Below are 24463 nucleotides of genomic sequence, written 5' to 3'. Positions count from 1 at the left end.
AGAGCCATAGGCGCAGAATCACAGACACTGAACAAGGCACAGGCACAGGCTCCCAGACACTGAAACAGACCCAAAGCCACAGACTCTGAAACAGAGCCTCAGACAGAGACTCACAGACACCAAAAAAGAGCCACAGACACAGACTCACAGACTCTGAAATAGAGCCACAGACACATGCTCACAGATGCTGAAACAGAACCACCGACACAGGGTCACAGACACTGAAACAGATCCACAGACACAGGCACATAGATATTGAAACAGAGCCACAGACACAGAGTCACAAATACTGAAACACAGCCTCAGACACATGACTCACAGACACCAAAATAGAGTCACAGACACAGGCTCATAGACATTGAAACAGACCCACTGGCACAGGGTCACAGATCCTGAAGCAGAGCCACAGACACAGGGTCACAGATGCTGAAACAGAGCTACAGACACAGGGTCACAGACAATGAAACAGAGCCACAGACACAGGCTCACAGACACTGAAACAGAGGCACAGACACAGAGTCACAAAAACTGAAACAGAGCCTCAGACACAAGACTCACAGACACCAAAACTGAGCAACAGACACAGGCTCAAAGACACTGAAACAGAGCAACAGACACAGACTCATAGACATTGAAACAGAGCCACAGAAACAGGTTCACAGATGCTGAAACAGAGCCACAGACACAGGGTCACAGATGCTGAAACAGAGCCACAGACACAAGCTCACAGACACTGATACAGAGCCACAGACATAGGCTCACAGACACTGAAACAGAGCCACCGACACTGAAACAGAGCCACAGACACAGACTCACAGACACTGAAACAGAGCCATAGGCGCAGAATCACAGACACTGAACAAGGCACAGGCACAGGCTCCCAGACACTGAAACAGACCCAAAGCCACAGACTCTGAAACAGAGCCTCAGACAGAGACTCACAGACACCAAAACAGAGCCACAAACACAGACTCACAGTCACTGAAATAGAGCCACAGATACAGGGACACAGATGCTGAAACAGAGCCACAGACACAGGGACATAGAGGCTGAAACAGAGCGACAGACACAGGCTCGCAGACACTGAAACAGAGCCACAGACACAGACTCACAGATTCTGAAATAGAGCCACAGACACATGCTCACAAATGCTGAAACAGAGCCACAGATACAGGGTCACAGACACTGAAACAGATCCACAGACACAGGCTCATAGACATTGAAACAGAGACACAGACACAGAGTCACAAATACTGAAACAGAGCCACAGGCACAAACATACAGACACTGAAATAGAGCCAAATACACAGGCTCACAGACACTGAAACAGAGCCACATACACAGGCTCACAGACACTGAAACAGAGCCATAGGCACAGACTCACAGACACCGAAAGAGAGCCACAGGCACAGGCTCACAGACACTGAAACAGACCCAAACACACAGACACTGAAACAGAGCCTGAGACACAGACTCACAGACACCGAAACAGAGCCACAGATACAGGTTAACAGATGCTGAAACAGAAGCACAGAAACAGAATCACAAACACTGACACAGAGCCATAGGCACAGAATCACAGACACCGGAATAGAGCCACAGACACAGACTCACAGACTCTGAAATAGAGCCACAGACACAGGCTCACAGATGCTGAAACAGAGCCACAGACACTGAAACAGATCCACAGAAACAGGCTCATAGACATTGAAACAGAGCCACAGACACAGAGTCACAAATACTGAAACAGAGCCACAGGCACAAACATACAGACACTGAAATAGAGCCACATACACAGGCTCACAGACACTGAAACAGAGCCACACACACAGGGTCACAGATGCAGAAACAGAGCCACAGACACAGGGTCACAGATACTGAAACAGAGCCACAGACACAGGCTCACAGACACTGAAACAGACCCAAACACACAGACACTGAAACAGAGGATCAGACACAGACTCACAGACACCGAAACAGAGCCACAGATACAGGTTCACAGATGCTGAAACAGAGCCACAGAAACAGAATCACAAACATTGACACAGACCCATAGGCAAAGACTCACAGACACCGAAAATGATTCACAGACACAGACTCAAAGACTCTGAAATAGAGCCACAGACACAGGCTCACAGCGGCTGAAACAGAGACACAGACACAGGGTCACAGACACTGAAACAGAGCAACAGACACAGGCTCATAGACATTGAAACAGAGCCACAGAAACAGGGTCACAGATGCTGAAACAGAGCCACAGACACAGGGTCACAGATGCTGAAACAGAGCCACAGACACAGGCTCACAGACACTGAAACAGAGCCACAGACATAGGCTCACAGACACTGAAACAGAGCCACCGACACTGAAACAGAGCCACAGACATAGACTCACAGACACTGAAACAGAGCCATAGGCGCAGAATCACAGACACTGAACAAGGCACAGGCACAGGCTCCCAGACACTGAAACAGACCCAAAGCCACAGACTCTGAAACAGAGCCTCAGACAGAGACTCACAGACACCAAAAAAGAGCCACAGACACAGACTCACAGACTCTGAAATAGAGCCACAGACACATGCTCACAGATGCTGAAACAGAACCACCGACACAGGGTCACAGACACTGAAACAGATCCACAGACACAGGCACATAGATATTGAAACAGAGCCACAGACACAGAGTCACAAATACTGAAACACAGCCTCAGACACATGACTCACAGACACCAAAATAGAGTCACAGACACAGGCTCATAGACATTGAAACAGACCCACTGGCACAGGGTCACAGATCCTGAAGCAGAGCCACAGACACAGGGTCACAGATGCTGAAACAGAGCTACAGACACAGGGTCACAGACAATGAAACAGAGCCACAGACACAGGCTCACAGACACTGAAACAGAGGCACAGACACAGAGTCACAAAAACTGAAACAGAGCCTCAGACACAAGACTCACAGACACCAAAACTGAGCAACAGACACAGGCTCAAAGACACTGAAACAGAGCAACAGACATAGGCTCATAGACATTGAAACAGAGCCACAGAAACAGGGTCACAGATGCTGAAACAGAGCCACAGACACAGGGTCACAGACACTGAAACAGAGCCACAGACATAGGCTCACAGACACTGAAACAGAGCCACCGACACTGAAACAGAGCCACAGACACAGACTCACAGACACTGAAACAGAGCCATAGGCGCAGAATCACAGACACTGAACAAGGCACAGGCACAGGCTCCCAGACACTGAAACAGACCCAAAGCCACAGACTCTGAAACAGAGCCTCAGACAGAGACTCACAGACACCAAAACAGAGCCACAGACACAGACTCACATTTACCGAAACAAAGCCACAGATACAGGGTCACAGAGGGTGAAACAGAACCACAGAAACAGATTCACAAACAATGACACAGAGCCATAGGCAGAGATTCACAGACACCGAAACAGAGCATCAGACACAGACTCACAGACACTGAAAGAGAGCCACAGACACAGGTTCACAGATGCTGAAACAGAACTACAGACAAAGGGTCACAGACAATGAAACAGATCCACAGACACAGGCTCATAGACATTGAAACAGAGGCACAGACACAGAGTCACAAAAACTGAAACAGAGCCTCAGACACAAGACTCACAGACACCAAAACTGAGCAACAGACACAGGCTCAAAGACACTGAAACAGAGCAACAGACACAGGCTCATAGACATTGAAACAGAGCCACAGAAACGGGGTCACAGATGCTGAAACAGAGCCACAGACACAGGGTCACAGATGCTGAAACAGAGCCACAGACACAGGGTCACAGACACTGAAACAGAGCCACAGACATAGGCTCACAGACACTGAAACAGAGCCACCGACACTGAAACAGAGCCACAGACACAGACTCACAGACACTGAAACAGAGCCATAGGCGCAGAATCACAGACACTGAACAAGGCACAGGCACAGGCTCCCAGACACTGAAACAGACCCAAAGCCACAGACTCTGATCAGAGCCTCAGACAGAGACTCACAGACACCAAAAAAGAGCCACAGACACAGACTCACAGACTCTGAAATAGAGCCACAGACACATGCTCACAGATGCTGAAACAGAACCACCGACACAGGGTCACAGACACTGAAACAGATCCACAGACACAGGCACATAGATATTGAAACAGAGCCACAGACACAGAGTCACAAATACTGAAACACAGCCTCAGACACATGACTCACAGACACCAAAATAGAGTCACAGACACAGGCTCAAGACATTGAAACAGACCCACTGGCACAGGCTCATAGACATTGAGCTAAACAAAGCTACAGACACAGGCTCGCAGACATTGAAACAGAGCCATAGGCACAGACTCACAGACATCGAAAAAAAGCCACAGGCACAGGCTCACAGACACTGAAACAGACCCAAACACACAGACACTGAAACACAGCCTCAGACACAGACTCACATTTACCGAAACAGATCCACAGATACAGGGTCCCAGATGCTGAAACAGAGCCACAGAAACAGAGTCACAAACAATGACACAGAGCCATAGGCAGAGACTCACAGACACCGAAACAGAGCCACAGACACAGGCTCACAGACACTGAAACAGAGCCACAGACACAGGCTCATAGACATTGAATCAGACCCACTGGAACAGGGTCACAGATCCTGAAGCAGAGCCACAGACACAGGATCATAGACATTGAAACACACCCACTGGCACAGGGTCACAGATCCTGAAGCAGAGCCACAGACACAGGCTCACAGACACTGAAACAGAGCCACAGACACAGGCTTATAGACACTGAAACAGAGCCACAGGCACAAACATACAGACACTGGAATAGAGCGACAGACACAGGCTCAAAGACACTGAAACAGAGCCACAGACACAGGCTCATAGACATTGAAACAGAGCCACAGACACAGGGTCACATATGCTGAAACAGAGCCACAGACAAAGGGTCACAGATGCTGAAACAGAGCTACAGACATAGGCTCACAGACACTGAAACAGAGCCACAGACACAGAGTCACAAACACTGAAATAAAGCCACAGACACAGGCTCACAGACTCTGAAATAGAGCCACAAACACAGACTCACAGTCACTGAAACAGAGCCACAGACACAGGGACATAGAGGCTGAAACAGAGCGACAGATACAGGCTCGCAGACACTGAAACAGAGCCATAGGCACAGACTCACAGACATCGAAAAAGAGCCACAGGCACAGGCTCACAGACACTGAAACAGACCCAAACACACAGACACTGAAACACAGCCTCAGACACAGACTCACATTTACCGAAACAAAGCCACAGATACAGGGTCACAGAGGGTGAAACAGAGCCACAGAAACAGATTCACAAACAATGACACAGAGCCATAGGCAGAGATTCACAGACAACGAAACAGATTATCAGACACAGACACACAGACACTGAAAGAGAGCCACAGACACAGGTTCACAGATGCTGAAACAGAACTACAGACAAAGGGTCACAGACAATGAAACAGATCCACAGACACAGGCTCATAGACATTGAAACAGACCCACTGGCACAGGGTCACAGATCCTGAAGCAGAGCCACAGACACAGGGTCACAGATGCTGAAACAGAGCTACAGACACAGGGTCACAGACAATGAAACAGAGCCACAGACACAGGCTCACAGACACTGAAACAGAGACACAGACACAGAGTCACAAAAACTGAAACAGAGCCTCAGACACAAGACTCACAGACACCAAAACTGAGCAACAGACACAGGCTCAAAGACACTGAAACAGAGCAACAGACACAGGTTCATAGACATTGAAACAGAGCCACAGAAACAGGGTCACAGATGCTGAAACAGAGCCACAGACATAGGCTCACAGACACTGAAACAGAGCCACCGACACTGAAACAGAGCCACAGACACAGACTCACAGACACTGAAACAGAGCCATAGGCGCAGAATCACAGACACTGAACAAGGCACAGGCACAGGCTCCCAGACACTGAAACAGACCCAAAGCCACAGACTCTGAAACAGAGCCTCAGACAGAGACTCACAGACACCAAAACAGAGCCACAGACACAGACTCACAGACTCTGAAATAGAGCCACAGACACATGCTCACAGATGCTGAAACAGAGCCACCGACACAGGGTCACAGACACTGAAACAGATCCACAGACACAGGCACATAGACATTGAAACAGAGCCACAGACACAGAGTCACAAATACTGAAACACAGCCTCAGACACATGACTCACAGACACCAAAATAGAGTCACAGACACAGGCTCATAGACATTGAAACAGACCCACTGGCACAGGGTCACAGATCCTGAAGCAGAGCCACAGACACAGGGTCACAGATGCTGAAACAGAGCTACAGACACAGGGTCACAGACAATGAAACAGAGCCACAGACACAGGCTCACAGACACTGAAACAGAGACACAGACACAGAGTCACAAAAACTGAAACAGAGCCTCAGACACAAGACTCACAGACACCAAAACTGAGCAACAGACACAGGCTCAAAGACACTGAAACAGAGCAACAGACACAGGTTCATAGACATTGAAACAGAGCCACAGAAACAGGGTCACAGATGCTGAAACAGAGCCACAGACATAGGCTCACAGACACTGAAACAGAGCCACCGACACTGAAACAGAGCCACAGACACAGACTCACAGACACTGAAACAGAGCCATAGGCGCAGAATCACAGACACTGAACAAGGCACAGGCACAGGCTCCCAGACACTGAAACAGACCCAAAGCCACAGACTCTGAAACAGAGCCTCAGACAGAGACTCACAGACACCAAAACAGAGCCACAGACACAGACTCACAGACTCTGAAATAGAGCCACAGACACATGCTCACAGATGCTGAAACAGAGCCACCGACACAGGGTCACAGACACTGAAACAGATCCACAGACACAGGCACATAGACATTGAAACAGAGCCACAGACACAGAGTCACAAATACTGAAACACAGCCTCAGACACATGACTCACAGACACCAAAATAGAGTCACAGACACAGGCTCATAGACATTGAAACAGACCCACTGGCACAGGGTCAGATTCTTAAGCAGAGCCACAGACACAGGGTCACAGATGCTGAAACAGAGCTACAGACACAGGGTCACAGACAATGAAACAGAGCCACAGACACAGGCTCACAGACACCGAAACAGAGCCACAGACACAGACTCACAGAATCTGAAATAGAGCCACAGACACATGCTCACAGATGCTGAAACAGAGCCACAGACACAGGGTCACAGACACTGAAACAGATCCACAGACACAGGCACATAGACATTGAAACAGAGCCACAGACACAGAGTCACAAATACTGAAACACAGCCTCAGACATGTGACTCACAGACACAAAAATAGAGTCACAGACACAGACTCATAGACATTGAAACAGACCCACTGGGACAGGGTCACAGATCCTGAAGCAGAGCCACAGACACAGTGTTACAGATGCTGAAACAGAGCCACAGACACAGACTCACAGACACTGAAACAGAGCAATAGGCGCAGACTCACAGACACTGAACAGAGCCACAGGCACAGGCTCCCAGACACTGAAACAGACCCAAAGACACAGAATCTGTAACAGAGCCTCAGACAGAGACTCACAGCCACCGAAACAGAGCCACAGACACAGACTCACAGACTCTGAAATAGAGCCACAGACACATGCTGAAACAGAGCCACAGACACAGGGTCACAGACACTGAAACAGATCCACAGACACAGGCACATAGACATTGAAACAGAGCCACAGACACAGACTCACAGACTCTGAAATAGAGCCACAGACACATGCTCACAGATGCTGAAACAGAGCCACAGACACAGGCTCACAGACACTGAAACAGATCCACAGACACAGGCACATAGACATTGAAACAGAGCCACAGGCACAGAGTCACAAATACTGAAACAGAGCCACAGGCACAAACATACAGACACTGAAACAGAGCCACAGACACAGGGTCAAAGATGCAGAAACAGAGCCACAGACACAGGCTCACAGACACTGAAATAGAACCATAGGCACAGACTCACAGACACTGAAACAGATCCACAGACACAGGATCATAGACTCTGAAATAGAGCCACAGACACAGGGTCACAGATGCTGACACAGTGCCAGATACACAGGGACATAGAGGCTGAAACAAAGCTACAGACACAGGCTCGCAGACATTGAAACAGAGCCATAGGCACAGACTCACAGACATCGAAAAAAAGCCACAGGCACAGGCTCACAGACACTGAAACAGACCCAAACACACAGACACTGAAACACAGCCTCAGACACAGACTCAAATTTACCGAAACAGATCCACAGATACAGGGTCCCAGATGCTGAAACAGAGCCACAGAAACAGAGTCACAAACAATGACACAGAGCCATAGGCAGAGACTCACAGACACCGAAACAGAGCCACAGACACAGGCTCACAGACACTGAAACAGAGCCACAGACACAGGCTCATAGACATTGAAACAGACCCACTGGCACAGGGTCACAGATCCTGAAGCAGAGCCACAGACACAGGATCATAGACATTGAAACAGACCCACTGGCACAGGGTCACAGATCCTGAAGCAGAGCCACAGACACAGGCTCACAGACACTGAAACAGAGCCACAGACACAGGCTTATAGACACAGAAACAGAGCCACAGGCACAAACCTACAGACACTGGAATAGAGCAACAGACACAGGCTCAAAGACACTGAAACAATGCCACAGACACAGGGTCACATAAGCTGAAACAGAGCCACAGACAAAGGGTCACAGATGCTGAAACAGAGCCACAGACATAGGCTCACAGACACTGAAACAGAGCCACAGACACAGAGTCACAAACACTGAAATAAAGCCACAGACACAGGCTCACAGACTCTGAAATAGAGCCACAAACACAGACTCACAGTCACTGAAACAGAGCCACAGACACATGGACTTAGAGGCTGAAGCAGAGCGACAGATACAGGCTCGCAGACACTGAAACAGAGCCATAGACACAGACTCACAGACATCGAAAAAGAGCCACAGGCACAGGCTCACAGACACTGAAACAGACCCAAACACACAGACACTGAAACACAGCCTCAGACACAGACTCACATTTACCGAAACAAAGCCACAGACACAGGGTCACAGAGGGTGAAACAGAGCCACAGAAACAGATTCACAAACAATGACACAGAGCCATAGGCAGAGATTCACAGACACCGAAACAGAGTATCAGACTCAGACTCACAGACACTGAAAGAGAGCCACAGACACAGGTTCACAGATGCTGAAACAGAACTACAGACAAAGGGTCACAGACAATGAAACAGATCCACAGACACAGGCTCACAGACATTGAAACAGAGGAACAGACACAGAGTCACAAAAACTGAAACAGAGCCTCAGACACAAGACTCACAGACACCAAAACTGAGCAACAGACACAGGCTCAAAGACACTGAAACAGAGCAACAGACACAGGCTCATAGACATTGAAACAGAGCCACAGAAACAGGGTCACAGATGCTGAAACAGAGCCACCGACACAGGGTCACAGATGCTGAAACAGAGCCACAGACACAGACTCACAGACTCTGAAATAGAGCCATGACACATGCTCACAGATGCTGAAACAGAGCCACAGACACAGGGTCACAGACACTGAAACAGATCCACAGACACAGGCACATAGACATTGAAACAGAGCCACAGACACAGAGTCACAAATACTGAAACACAGCCTCAGACACGTGACTCACAGACACCAAAATAGAGTCACACACACAGACTCATAGACATTGAAACAGACCCACTGGCACAGGGTCACAGATCCTGAAGCAGAGCCACAGACACAGGGTTACAGATGCTGAAACAGAGCCACAGACACAGGGTCACAGACACTGAAAAAGAGCAATAGGCGCAGACTCACAGACACTGAACAGAGCCACAGGCACAGGCTCCCAGACACTGAAACAGACCCAAAGACACAGAATCTGTAACAGAGCCTCAGACAGAGACTCACAGCCACCGAAACAAAGCCACAGACACAGACTCACAGACTCTGAAATAGAGCCACAGACACATGCTGAAACAGAGTCACAGACACAGGGTCACAGACACTGAAACAGATCCACAGACACAGGCACATAGACATTGAAACAGAGCCACAGACACAGACTCACAGACTCTGAAATAGAGCCACAGACACATGCTCACAGATGCTGAAACAGAGCCACAGACACAGGCTCACAGACACTGAAACAGATCCACAGACACAGGCACATAGACATTGAAACAGAGCCACAGGCACAGAGTCACAAATACTGAAACAGAGCCACAGACACAAACATACAGACACTGAAATAAAGCCACATACACAGGATCACAGACACTGAAACAGAGCCACAGACACAGGGTCACAGATGCAGAAACAGAGCCACAGACACAGGCTCACAGACACTGAAATAGAACCATAGGCACAGACTCACAGACACTGAAACAGATCCACAGACACTGGCTCATAGACTCTGAAATAGAGCCACAGACACAGGGTCACAGATGCTGACACAGTGCCAGATACACAGGGACATAGAGGCTGAAACAAAGCTACAGACACAGGCTCGCAGACATTGAAACAGAGCCATAGGCACAGACTCACAGACATCGAAAAAAAGCCACAGGCACAGGCTCACAGACACTGAAACAGACCCAAACACACAGACACTGAAACACAGCCTCAGACACAGACTCACATTTACCGAAACAGATCCACAGATACAGGGTCCCAGATGCTGAAACAGAGCCACAGAAACAGAGTCACAAACAATGACACAGAGCCATAGGCAGAGACTCACAGACACCGAAACAGAGCCACAGACACAGGCTCACAGATGCTGAAACAGAGCTACAGACACAGGCTGAAAGACATTGAAACATAGGCACAGACACAGAGTCACAAAAACTGAAACAGAGCCTCAGACACAAGACTCACAGACACCAAAACTGAGCAACAGACACAGTCTCAAAGGCACTGAAACAGAGCCACAGACACAGGCTCATAGACATTGAAACAGAGCCACAGAAACAGGGTCACAGATGCTGAAACAGAGCCACAGACACAGGGTCACAGACACTGAAACAGAGCCACAGACATAGGCTCACAGACACTGAAACAGAGCCACAGACACTGAAACAGAGCCATAGACACAGACTAACAGACACTGAAACAGAGCCATAGGCGCAGACTCACAGACACTGAACAGAGCCACAGGCACAGGCTCCCGGACACTGAAACAGACCCAAAGACACAGACTCTGAAACAGAGGCTCAGACAGAGACTCACAAACACTGAAACAGAGCCTCAGACACATCACTCACAGACACCAAAACAGAGCCACAGACACAGGCTCACAAACACTGAAACAGAGCCACAGACACAGGCTTATAGACACTGAAACAGAGCCACAGGCACAAACATACAGACACTGGAATAGAGCCACAGACACAGGCTCACATACACTGAAATAGAACCATAGGCACAGACTCACAGACACTGAAACAGATCCACAGACACAGGCTCATAGACTCTGAAATAGAGCCACAGAAACAGGGTCACAGATGCTGACACAGTGCCAGATACACAGGGACATAGAGGCTGAAACAAAGCTACAGACACAGGCTCGCAGACATTGAAACAGAGCCATAGGCACAGACTCACAGACATCGAAAAAAAGCCACAGGCACAGGCTCACAGACACTGAAACAGACCCAAACACACAGACACTGAAACACAGCCTCAGACACAGACTCACATTTACCGAAACAGATCCACAGATACAGGGTCCCAGATGCTGAAACAGAGCCACAGAAACAGAGTCACAAACAATGACACAGAGCCATAGGCACAGACTCACAGACACCGAAACAGAGCCACAGACACAGGCTCACAGATGCTGAAACAGAACTACAGACACAGGCTGAAAGACATTGAAACAGAGGCACAGACACAGAGTCACAAAAACTGAAACAGAGCCTCAGACACAAGACTCACAGACACCAAAACTGAGCAACAGACACAGTCTCAAAGGCACTGAAACAGAGCCACAGAAACAGGGTCACAGATGCTGAAACAGAGCCACAGACACAGGGTCACAGACACTGAAACAGAGCCACAGACATAGGCTCACAGACATTGAAACAGAGCCACAGACACTGAAACAGAGCCATAGACACAGAGTAACAGACACTGAAACAGAGCCATAGGCGCAGACTCACAGACACTGAACAGACCACAGGCACAGGCTCCCGGACACTGAAACAGACCCAAAGACACAGACTCTGAAACAGAGCCTCGGACAGAGACTCACAGACACCGAAACAGAGCCACAGACACAGACTCACAGACTCTGAAATAGAGCCACAGACACATGCTCACAGATGCTGAAACAGAGCCACAGACACAGGCTCACAGACACTGAAACAAAGCCATAGGCACAGACTCACAGACACCGAAACAGAGCCACAGGCACAGGCTCACAGACACTGAAACAGACCCAAACACACAGACACTGAAACAGAGCCTCAGACACAGACTCACAGACTCTGAAATAGAGCCACAGACACATGCTCACAGACACTGAAGCAGAGCCATAGGCACAGACTCACAGACACCGAAACAGAGCCACAGGCACAGGCTCACAGACACTGAAACGGACCCAAACACACAGACACTGAAACAGAGCCTCAGACACAGACTCACAGACACTGAAACAGAGCCACAGATACAGGTTCACAGATGCTGAAACAGAGCCACAGAAACAGAATCACAAACACTGACACAGAGCCATAGGCACAGACTCACAGACACCGAAAAAGAGCGACAGACGCAGACTCACAGACTCTGAAATAGAGCCACAGACACAGGCTCACAGATGCTGAAACAGAGCCACAGGCACAGGGTCACAGACACTGAAACAGAGCCACAGACACAGAGTCACAAACGCTGAAACAGAGCCACAGGCACAAACATACAGACACTGAAATAGAGCCACATATACAGGCTCACAGATACTGAAACAAAGCCACAGACACAGGGTCACAGGAGCTGATGCAGAGCCACAGACACAGGGTCACATATGCTGAAACAGAGCTACAGACACAGGGTCACAGAACACTGAAACAAAACCACATACACAGGCTCACAGACAAAGAAACCGAGCAACAGAGAAAGGGTCACAGAAACTGAAACAGATCCAAAGACAGAGGCTCATAGACATTGAAACAGAGCCACAGACACAGATTCACAAACACTGAAATAGAGCCTCAGACACATGACTCACAGACACCGAAACAGAGCCACAGACACAGGATCAAAGACACTGAAACAGAGCCATAGGTGCGGACTCACAGACACTGAACAGAGCCACAGGCACAGGCTCCCACACACTGAAACTGACACAAAGACACAGACACTGAAACAGAGCATCAGACACAGACTCACAGACACCGAAACATAGCCATAGATAAAGGGTCACAGATGCTGAAACAGAGCCACAGCAACATGCTCATAAACATTGAAACAGAACCACAGACACAGAGTCACAAACACAGACACGGAGCCATAGGCACAGACTCACAGACACCAAAACAGAGGCACAGACACAGACTCACAGACTCTGAACTGGAGCCACAGACACAGGGTCACAGACACTGAAACAGAACCACAGACACAGGCTCGAAGGCACTGAAACAGAGCCATCGGCACAGACTCAAAGAAATCGAAACAGAGCCACAGACACAGGGTCACAGATGCCGAAACAGAGCCACTGAAACAGGCTCACAGACACTGAAACAGAACGACAGACACAGGGTCACAGATGCTGAAATAGTGCCACAGACACAGGCTCACAGACACTGAAACAGAGCCAAAGACACAGGGTCACAGACATTGAAAAACATCCACAGGCAAAGGCTCACAGACACTGAAACAGACCCAAAGACACAGACACTGAAACAGAGCCTCAGACACAGACTCACAGACTCTGAAATAGAGCCACAGACACATGCTCACAGACACTGAAGCAGAGCCATAGGCACAGACTCACAGACACCGAAACAGAGCCACAGGCACAGGCTCACAGACACTGAAACAGACCCAAACACACAGACACTGAAACAGAGCCTCAGACACAGACTCACAGACACTGAAACAGAGCCACAGATACAGGTTCACAGATGCTGAAACAGAGCCACAGAAACAGAATCACAAACACTGACACAGAGCCATAGGCACAGACTCACAGACACCGAAAAAGAGCGACAGACGCAGACTCACAGACTCTGAAATAGAGCCACAGACACAGGCTCACAGATGCTGAAACAGAGCCACAGGCACAGGGTCACAGACACTGAAACAGAGCCACAGACACAGAGTCACAAACACTGAAACAGAGCCACAGGCACAAACATACAGACACTGAAATAGAGCCACATATACAGGCTCACAGATACTGAAACAAAGCCACAGACACAGGGTCACAGGAGCTGATGCAGAGCCACAGACACAGGGTCACATATGCTGAAACAGAGCTACAGACACAGGGTCACAGAACACTGAAACAAAACCACATACACAGGCTCACAGACAAAGAAACCGAGCAACAGAGAAAGGGTCACAGAAACTGAAACAGATCCAAAGACAGAGGCTCATAGACATTGAAACAGAGCCACAGACACAGATTCACAAACACTGAAATAGAGCCTCAGACACATGACTCACAGACACCGAAACAGAGCCACAGACACAGGATCAAAGACACTGAAACAGAGCCATAGGTGCGGACTCACAGACACTGAACAGAGCCACAGGCACAGGCTCCCACACACTGAAACTGACACAAAGACACAGACACTGAAACAGAGCATCAGACACAGACTCACAGACACCGAAACATAGCCATAGATAAAGGGTCACAGATGCTGAAACAGAGCCACAGCAACATGCTCATAAACATTGAAACAGAACCACAGACACAGAGTCACAAACACAGACACGGAGCCATAGGCACAGACTCACAGACACCAAAACAGAGGCACAGACACAGACTCACAGACTCTGAACTGGAGCCACAGACACAGGGTCACAGACACTGAAACAGAACCACAGACACAGGCTCGAAGGCACTGAAACAGAGCCATCGGCACAGACTCAAAGAAATCGAAACAGAGCCACAGACACAGGGTCACAGATGCCGAAACAGAGCCACTGAAACAGGCTCACAGACACTGAAACAGAACGACAGACACAGGGTCACAGATGCTGAAATAGTGCCACAGACACAGGCTCACAGACACTGAAACAGAGCCAAAGACACAGGGTCACAGACATTGAAAAACATCCACAGGCAAAGGCTCACAGACACTGAAACAGACCCAAAGACACAGACACTGAAACAGAGCTTCAGACACAGACACACAGACACCGAAACAGAGCCACAGGCACAGGCTCACAGACACTGAAACAGACCCAAAGACACAGACACTGAAACAGAGCTTCAGACACAGACACACAGACACCGAAACAGAGCCACAGGCACAGGCTCACAGACACTGAAACAGACCCAAAGACACAGACATTGAAACAGATCCACAGACACAGGCTCATAGACATTGAAACAGAGCCACAGACACTGAGTCACAAACACTGATTCAGAGCCTCAGACACATCACTCACAGACACCAAAACAGAGACACAGACACAGGCTCAAAGACACTGAAACAGAGCCACAGACACAGGCTTATAGACATTGAAACAGCGCCACAGGAACAAACATACAGACACGGAAATAGAGCCACAGACACAGGCTCACAGACACTGAAACAGAGCCACAGACACAGAGTCACACAAACTGAAACAGAGCCACAGACACATCACTCACAATCACCAAAAAAGAGCCTCAGACACAGGCTCACAGACTCTGAAATAGAGCCACAAACACAGACTCACAGTCACTGAAATAGAGCCACAGACACAGGGACACAGATGCTGAAACAGAGCCACAGACACAGGGACATAGAGGCTGAAACAGAGCGACAGACACAGGTTCGCAGACATTGAAACAGAGCCATAGGCACAGACTCACAGACATCGAAAAAGAGCCACAGGCACAGGCTCACAGACACTGAAACAGACCCAAATAAACAGACACTGAAACAGAGCCTCAGACAGAGACTCACATTTACCGAAACAAAGCCACAGATACAGGGTCACAGAGGGTGAAACAGAGCCACAGAAACAGATTCACAAACAATGACACAGAGCCATAGGCAGAGACTCACTGACACCGAAACAGAGCATCAGACACTGACTCACAGACACTGAAAGAGAGCCACAGACACAGGACCACAGATGCTGAAACAGAGCTACAGACAAAGGGTCACAGACAATGAAACAGATCCACAGACACAGGCTCATAGACATTGAAACAGAGGCACAGACACAGAGTCACAAAAAGTGAAACAGAGCCTCAGACACAAGACTCACAGACACCAAAACTAAGGAACAGACACAGGCTCAAAGACACTGAAACAGAGCAACAGACACAGGCTCATAGACATTGAAACAGAGCCACAGAAACAGGGTCACAGATGCTGAAACAGAGCCACAGACAGAGGGTCACAGACACTGAAACAGAGCCACAGGCACAGGGTCACAGACACTGAAACAGAGCCACAGACTTAGGCTCACAGACACTGAAACAGAGCCATAGGCGCAGACTCACAGACACTGAACAAGGGACAGGCACAGGCTCCCAGACACTGAAACAGACCCAAAGACACAGAATTTGAAACAGAGCCTCAGACAGAGACTCAAAGACACCGAAACAGAGCCACAGACACAGACTCACAGACTCTGAAATAGAGCCACAGAGACATGCTCACAGATGCTGAAACAGAGCCACAGACACAGGGTCACAGACACTGAAACAGATCCACAGACACACGCACATAGACATTGAAACAGAGCCACAGACACAGAGTCACATGCACTGAAACACAGCCTCAGACACATGACTCACAGACACCAAAATAGAGTCAAAGACACAGGCTCACAGACACTGAAACAGAGCCACAGACACAGGCTCATAGACATTGAAACAGAGCCACTGGCACAGGGTCACAGATCCTGAAGCAGAGCCACAGACACAGGGTCACAGATGCTGAAACAGAGCCACAGACACAGGGTCACAGTCACTGAAACAGATCCACAGACACAGGCACATAGACATTGAAACAGAGCCACAGACACAGACTCACAGACACCGAAACAGAGCCACAGACACAGACTCACAGACTCTGAAATAGAGCCACAGACACATGCTCACAGATGCTGAAACAGAGCCACAGACACAGGGTCACAGACACTGAAACAGATCCACAGACACTGGCTCATAGACATTGATCCAGAGCCACAGACACAGAGTCACAAATACTGAAACAGAGCCAAAGGCACAAACATACAGACACTGAAATAGAGCCACATACACAGGATCACAGACACAGAAACAGAGCCACAGACACAGGGTCACAGATGATGAAACAGAGCCACAGACACAGGGTCACACACACTGAAACAGAGCCACAGACACAGGCTCACAGAAACTAAAATAGATCCATAGGCACAGACTCACAGACACCGAAACAGAGCCACAGGCACAGGCTCACAGACACTGAAACAGACCCAAACACACAGACACAGAAACACGGCCTCAGACACAGACTCACGGACACCGAAACAGAGCCACAGACACAGGCTCACAGATGCTGAAACAGAGACACAAACACAGGGTCACAGACACTGAAACAGATCCACAGAAACAGGCTCATAGACATTGAAACAGAGCCACAGACACTGAGTCACAAACACTGATTCAGAGCCTCAGACACATCACTCACAGACACCAAAACAGAGACACAGACACAGGCTCACAGACACTGAAACAGAGCCACAGACACCGGCTTATAGACACTGAAACAGAGCCACTGGCACAAACATACAGACACTGGAATAGAGCCACAGACACAGGCTCAAAGACACTGAAACAGAGCCACAGACACAGGGTCACATATGCTGAAACAGAGCCACAGACAAAGGGTCACAGATGCTGAAACTGAGCCACAGACATAGGCTCACAGACACTGAAACAGAGCCACAGACACAGAGTCACAAACACTGAAATAGAGCCACAGACATAGGCTCACAGACACTGAAACAGAGCCACAGACACAGAGTCACAAACACCGAAAAAGATCGACAGGCACAGGCTCACAGACACTGAAAAAGACCCAAACACACATACACTGAAAAAGAGCCTCAGACACAGACTCACAGACACCGAAACAGAGCCACAGATACAGGTTCACAGATGCTGAAACAGAGACACAGACACAGGGTCACAGATGCTGAAAAAGAGCCACAGACACAGTGGCACAGAGACTGAAACAGATCCACAGACACAGGCACATAGACATTGAAACAGAGCCACAGACACAGACTCACAGACTCTGAAAGAGAGCCAAAGACACATGGTCACAGATGTTGAAACAGAGCCACAGACACAGGGTCACAGACACTGAAACAGATCGACAGACACCGGCACATAGACATTGAAACAGAGCCACAGACACAGAGTCACAAATACTGAAATAGAGCCACTTACACAGGATCACAGACACTGAAACAGAGCCACAGACACAGGCTCACAGACACTGAAACAGAGCCACAGACACAGGCTCATAGACATTGAAACAGACCCACTGGCACAGGGTCACAGATCCTGAAGCAGAGCCACAGACACAGGGTCACAGATGCTGAAACAGAGCTACAGACACAGGGTCACAGACACTGAAACAGAGCCACAGACATAGGCTCACAGACACTGAAACAGAGCCACAGACAAAGACTCACAGACACTGAAACAGAGCCATAGGCGCAGACTCACAGACACTGAACAGAGCCACAGGCACAGGCTCACAGACACTGAAACAGACCCAAAGACACAGACTCTGAATCAGAGCCTCAGACAGAGACTCACAGACACCGAAACAGAGCCACAGACACAGACTCACAGACTCTGAAATAGAGCCACAGACACAGGCTCACAGATGCTGAAACAGAGACACAGACACAGGGTCACAGACACTGAAACAGATCCACAGACACAGGCTCATAGACGTTGAAACAGAGCCACAGACACAGAGTCACAAACACTGAAGCCCAGCCTCAGACACATGACTCACAGACACCAAAACAGAGCCTCAGACACAGGCTCACAGACACTGAAACAGAGACACAGACACAGGGTCACAGATGCTGAAACAGAGCCACAGACACAGGGTCACAGATTCTGAAACAGAGCTACAGACACAGGGTCACAGATGCTGAAACAGACCCACAGACACAGGCTTACAGACACCGAAAAAGAGCGACAAGCACAGTCTCAAAGACACTGAAAAAGACCCAAACACACAGACACTGAAAAAGAGCCTCAGACACAGACTCACAGACACCGAAACAGAGCCACAGATACAGGTTCACAGATGCTGAAAAAGAGGCACAGACACAGGGTCACAGACACTGTAACAGATCCACTGACACAGGCTCATAGACATTGAATCAGAGCCACAGACACAGAGTCACAAACACTGAAACACAGCCTCAGACACATGACTCACAGACACCAAAACAGAGCCAAAGACACAGGCTCACAGACACTGAAACAGTGCCACAGACACAAGCTCATAGACATTGAAACAGATCAACTGGCACAGGGTCACAGATCCTGAAACAGAGCCACAGACAAAGGCTCACAGACACTGAAACAGAGCCACAGACACAGGCTTTTAGACACTGAAACAGAGCCACAGGCACAGGGTCACAGACACTGAAACAGAGCCACGGGCACAAACATACAGGCAATGAAATAGAGCCACAGACAAAGGCTCACAGACACTGAAACAGAGCCACAGGCACAAACATACAGACACTGGAATAGAGCCACAGACACAGGGTCACATATGCTGAAACAGAGCCACAGACAAAGGGTCACAGATGCTGAAACAGAGCCACAGACATAGGCTCACAGACACTGAAACTGTGCCAGAGACACAGAGTCACAAACACTGAAATAGAGCCACAGACACAGGCTCACAGACTCTGAAATAGAGCCACAGACACAGGATCACAGATTCTGAAACAGAGCCACAGACACAGGGACATAGAGGCTGAAACAGAGCGACAGACACAGGCTCGCAGACACTGAAACAGAGCCATAGGCACAGACTCACAGACATCGAAAAAGAGCCACAGGAACTGGCTCACAGACACTGAAACAGACCCAAACACACAAACACTGAAACAGAGCCTTAGACACAGACTCACATTTACCGAAACAGAGCCACAGATACAGGGTCCCAGATGCTGAAAAAGAGCCAAAGAAACAGATCACAAACAATGACACAGAGACATAGGCAGAGACTCACAGACACCGAAACAGAGCCACAGACACAGAATCACAGACACTGAAATAGAGCCACAGACACAGGCTCACAGATGCTGAAACAGAGCTACAGACAAAGGGTCACAGACACTGAAACAGATCCACAGACACAGGCTCATAGACATTGAAACAGAGGCACAGACACAGTGTCACAAAGACTGAAACAGAGCCTCAGACACAAGACTCACAGACACCAAAACTGAGCAACAGACACAGGCTCAAAGACACTGAAACAGAGGCACAGACACAGGCTCATAGACATTGAAACAGAGCCACAGACACAGGTTCACAGATGCTGAAACAGAGCCACAGACACAGGTTCACAGATGCTGAAACAGAGCCACAGACACAGGCTCACAGACACTGAAACAGAGCCACAGACACAGGCTCACAGATGCTGAAACAGAGCTACAGACACAGGGTCACAGACACTGAAACAGAGCCACAGACACAGGCTCACAGACACTGAAACAGACCCAAACAGAGAGACACTGCAACAGAGGTTCAGGCACAGACTCACAGACACCGAAACAGAGCCACAGATACAGGTTCACAGATGCTGAAACAGAACCACAGAAACAGAATCACAAACACTGATACAGAGCCATAGGCTCAGAAAACAGACACCAAAAAAGAGCCACAGACACAGACTTACAGACTCTGAAATAGAGCCACAGACACAGGCTCACAGATGCTGAAACAAAGACACAGACACAGGGTCACAGACACTGAAACAGATCCACAGACACAGGCTCATAGACATTGAAACAGAGGCACAGACACAGTGTCACAAAGACTGAAACAGAGCCTCAGACACAAGACTCACAGACACCAAAACTGAGCAACAGACACAGGCTCATAGACATTGAAACAGAGCCACAGACACAGGGTCACAGATGCTGAAACAGAGCCACAGACACAGGTTCACAGATGCTGAAACAGAGCCACAGACACAGGCTCACAGATGCTGAAACAGAGCTACAGACACAGGGTCACAGACACTGAAACAGAGCCACAGACACAGGCTCACAGACACTGAAACAGACCCAAACAGAGAGACACTGCAACAGAGGTTCAGGCACAGACTCACAGACACCGAAACAGAGCCACAGATACAGGTTCACAGATGCTGAAACAGAACCACAGAAACAGAATCACAAACACTGATACAGAGCCATAGGCTCAGAAAACAGACACCGAAAAAGAGCCACAGACACAGACTTACAGACTCTGAAATAGAGCCACAGACACAGGCTCACAGATGCTGAAACAAAGACACAGACACAGGGTCACAGACACTGAAACAGATCCACAGACACAGGCTCATAGACATTGAAACAGAGCCACAGACAGAGTCACAAACACTGAAGCCCAGCCTCAGACACATGACTCACAGACACCAAAACAGAGCCACATACACAGGCTCACAGACACTGAAAGAGAGCCACAGACACAGGGTCACAGATGATGAAGCAGAGCCACAGACACAGGGTCACAGATGCTGAAACAGAGCTACAGACACAGGGTCACAGATGCTGAAACAGAGCCACAGACACAGGCTCACAGACACCGAAAAAGAGCGACAGGCACAGGCTCACAGACACTGAAAAAGACCCAAACACACAGACACTGAAACAGAGCCTCAGACACAGGCTCACAGACACTGAAACAGAGCCACAGACAAAGGGTCACAGACACTGAAACAGATCCACAGACACAGGCTCACAGACACTGAAACAGAGCCACAGACAAAGGGTCACAGACACTGAAACAGATCTACAGACACTGGCTCATTGACATTGAATCAGAGACACAGACACAGAGTCACAAACACTGAAACACAGCCTCAGAAACAAGACTCACAGACACCAAAACAGAGCCACAGACACAGGCTCACAGACACTGAAACAGAGCCACAGGCACAGTCTCAAAGACACTGAAACTGAGCCACAGACACAGGCTCCTGGACACTGAAACAGATCCACAGACACAGAGTCACAAACAATGAAACAGAGCCATAGGCAGAGACACACAGACACCTAAACAGAGCCACACACACAGACTCACAGTCTCTGAAATAGAGCCACAGACACAGGCTCACAAATGCTGAAATAGAGCCATAGGCACAGACTCACAGACATCGAAACAGAGCCACAGGCACACGCTCACAGACACTGAAACAGACCAAAAGACACAGACACTGAAAAAGAGCCTCAGACACAGACTCACATTTACCGAAACAGAGACACAGATACAGGGTCCCAGATGCTGAAACATTGCCACAGAAACAGAGTCACAAACAATGACACAGAGTCTTGCGAAAGACTCACAGACAACTAAACAGAGCCAAAGACACAGAGTCACAGACACTGAAATAGAGCCACAGACACAGGCTCACACATGCTGAAACAGAGCCACAGACAAAGGGTCACAGACACTGAAACTGATCCACAGACACATGCTCATAAACATTGAAACAGAGGCACAGACACAGAGTCACAAAAAACTGAAACAGAGCCTCAGGCACAATAATCACAGACACCAAAACAGAGCCACAGACACAGGCTCAAAGACACTGAAACAGAGCCTCAGAAACAGCCTCATAGAGATTGAAACAGAGCCACAGGCACAGGGTCACAGACACTGAAACAGAGCCACGGGCACAAACATACAGGCAATGAAATAGAGCCACAGACACAGGCTCACAGACACTGAAATAGAGCAACAGACACAGGGTCACAGATGCTGAAACAGAGCCACAGACACAGGCTCACAGACACTGAAACAGAACCACAGACACAGGCTTATAGTCACTGAAACAGAGCCACAGGCACAAACATACAGACACTGGAATAGAGCCACAGACACAGGGTCACATATGCTGAAACAGAGCCACAGACAAAGGGTCAGAGACACTGAAACTGAGCCACAGACACAGAGTCACAAACACTGAAATAGAGCCACAGACAAAGTCTCACAGATTCTGAAATAGAGCCTCAGACACAGGGTCACAGATTCTGAAACAGAGCCACAGACACAGGGACATAGAGGTTGAAACAGAGCGACAGACACAGGCTCGCAGACAAAGAAACAGAGCCATAGGCACAGACTTACAGACATCGAAAAAGAGCCACAGGCACAGGGTCACAGACACTGAAACAGACCCAAACAAAAAGACACTGAAGCAGAGCCTTAGACATAGACTCACATTTACCGAAACAGAGCCACTGATACAGGGTCCCATATGCTGAAAAAGAGCCAAAGAAACAGAGTCACAAACAATGACACAGAGCCATAGGCAGAGACTCACAGACACCGAAACAGAGCCACAGACACAGACTCACAGACACTGAAATAGAGCCACAGAAAAAGGCTCACAGATGCTGAAACAGAGCTACAGACAAAGGGTCACAGACACTGAAACAGATCCACAGACACAGGCTCATAGACATTGAAACAGAGGCACAGACACAGAGTCACAAAGACTGAAACAGAGCCTCAGACACAAGACTCACAGACACCAAAACAGAACCACAGACACAGGCTCAAAGACACTGAAACAGAGCCACAGACACAGGCTCATAGACATTGAAACAGAGCCACAGACACAGGCTCACAGATGCTGAAACAGAGCCACAGACACAGGGTCACAGATGCTGAACAGAGCCTCAGACACAGGTTCACAGACACAGAAACAGAGCCACAGACATAGGCTCACAGACACTGAAACAGAGCCACAGACACTGAAACAGAGCCACAGACACAGACTAACAGAAACTGAAATAGAGCCATAGGCGCAGACTCACAGACACTGAACAGAGCCACAGGCACAAGCTC

Source organism: Carcharodon carcharias, chromosome 9, assembly GCF_017639515.1.
Source record: "Carcharodon carcharias isolate sCarCar2 chromosome 9, sCarCar2.pri, whole genome shotgun sequence".
Classification (NCBI taxonomy): Eukaryota; Metazoa; Chordata; class Chondrichthyes; order Lamniformes; family Lamnidae; genus Carcharodon; species Carcharodon carcharias.
Note: the sequence above shows the minus strand (reverse complement) of the source record.